The sequence below is a fragment of the Aplysia californica genome, unplaced genomic scaffold (genome assembly GCF_000002075.1).
Source record: "Aplysia californica isolate F4 #8 unplaced genomic scaffold, AplCal3.0 scaffold00247, whole genome shotgun sequence".
NCBI lineage: Eukaryota > Metazoa > Mollusca > Gastropoda > Aplysiida > Aplysiidae > Aplysia > Aplysia californica.
Genome location: NW_004797517.1, coordinates 895,153 through 897,271, shown reverse-complemented (window position 1 = coordinate 897,271; position 2,119 = coordinate 895,153). Strand labels below are relative to the sequence as shown.

Below are 2,119 nucleotides of genomic sequence, written 5' to 3'. Positions count from 1 at the left end.
AAAGGCTAGAAAATAACCTCCCAAATAGAATTCTTGTTGACAAGCGGAAACCTATTCAAAGACAAAAAATACAAAATCTATACTTGACACTGTCCCCAATCTCCAAGAAAAACATCACCTCCCTGAAAGACGAGAACCTCTGGAAAGAGTTCCCTCGACTCTCCCACCTCATCTCACCATAGCAAAGCCAGAAATTAGGAAAACATTTTAGGACAAGAGCAATAAAAATACATATCTCGTGGCACTAAAATATTCTGCACTTGAAACAATTGATTCCTACCCATTAACATGGATCCACTCATACACTGACGGATCTGCCTTTAAGGCATGGGTCAGTGATCAACTTGCCCAATGGGATCAAAAGGAAGTCTTTAATTCCAGCAGGTCCTTCTGCTCCAATTTCATTGCCGAACAACAGGCTATCTCCAACACAGCAAACTACATCAACTACTTGTTTGACACTAACCCACTTGCTACCACAGACAGTGTTATCTTTACAGACAGCCTTTCAACACTAGAGACACTCGAGAGTGGGACTGATGTGAGCAAAGATATATCACACTTGATTTGGAGTCTATATAATTTGATAAGTAGGCACCATATCAGAGTAGTCCTACAATGGATTCCTGTTCACACAGGGAAACGGGTAAATGAAAGAGTTGATGCTCAGCCTGATATTCCTACTGATTACACCACCTGCTGCCAAATGATCAAGTCAAACCTCAAGGAAGACTGGATGAACGCATGGGCCACAGATACAACAGGAAGGATGATGTATGGCCACATGAATAAACCACTGGTCAAAGACCTAATCAGTGAGTTGAGGAGGGGAGATCAATCCATAATCTTCCAACTTAGAACACAACATGTACCCCCCAATCAACACCTCAGTCAAATTGGAGTAAAGCAGTCTGTTGTCTGCCCATTATGTGACTACTCCTCAGAGACAGTGGAACATCATAAATCATCCTGTTCTTCTGTAGAAAACTAACGATTTGAGGGGATGTTTTCTTCCCAAGCTACCCCAAACGTCTAACTGCCTCTATTCATCAAGACAACAAATAGAACAGACATCCAGCTATTACAGAATGGCATCATGCAGAAGAGTATATTTATGTATGTATGTGTGTATGTGTGTATGTGTGTATGTGTGTATGTGTGTATGTATGTCTGTATGTCTGTATGTCTGTATGTACGTATGTACGTATGTACGTATGTATGTATGTATGTATGTATGTATGTATGTATGTCTGTCTGTCTGTCTGTCTGTCTGTCTGTCTGTCTGTATGTATGTATGTATGTCTGTATGTCTGTCTGTCTGTCTGTCTGTCTGTCTGTCTGTCTGTCTGTCTGTCTGTCTGCCTGTCTGTCTGCCTGTCTCTCTGTCTGTGTATGTATGTACGTATTTGTTTTAGTAAGAGTTTTACGGCACTTGTAACACAATAAGGTCATAAGTGCCGAACATTAGAGGTGTTACAAGAGAGTAACTAACATAAAAATGGAGGAGAGATCAGGACGATAGATGTTTGATAGGAAAGAAGGAGAAAGCCACACCAGAGCACCAGCCAACCATCCACGTATGTATGTACGTATGTATGTATGTATGTATGTTATTATATCTGTGTATATAGGTATGTAGGTATGTATGCAGGCAGGCAGGCAGGCAGCAATGCAAGTAGGAAGGTAGATTTGTTGGCTTGTATGTAGGTATGAGCTCGCGCATGTGTGTTTGTGTGTGTGTGTGTGTGTGTGTGTGTGTGTGTGTGTGTGTGTGTGTGTGTGTGTGTGTGTGTGTGTGTGTGTGTGTGAGTTTGTTTGTGTTTGTGTGTGAGTGTGTGTATTTGTGTTAGTTTGTGTGTGTGTGTGTGTGTGTGTGTGTGTGTGTGTGTGTGTGTGTGTGTGTGTGTGTGTATGTGTATTACTTCCTTCAATAATATTGTCATTAATTTCAGTAATTCTCGGTTGTGCTTCACCAATTTATGTAATTGCTGAGTCATATGTTATAATGTGTGAATATATCGGCCAAAGGTCTTTAAAATCAATAAAAATCATCTAAAAATCAAATCAAATGAAAATCTCTCCCCACCTCTCTCTCTCTCTCTCTCTCTCTCTCTCTCTC

General features: G+C 40.7%; 1 protein-coding gene across 3 annotated transcripts in view; it reads left to right on the top strand.

Moving 5' to 3' along the window:
- Positions 1–2,119, top strand: part of LOC101850179 (nuclear factor 1 X-type) — a 67,124-nt gene that overhangs the window by 981 nt on the left and 64,024 nt on the right. The gene's annotated exons all lie outside the window — the stretch shown is intronic.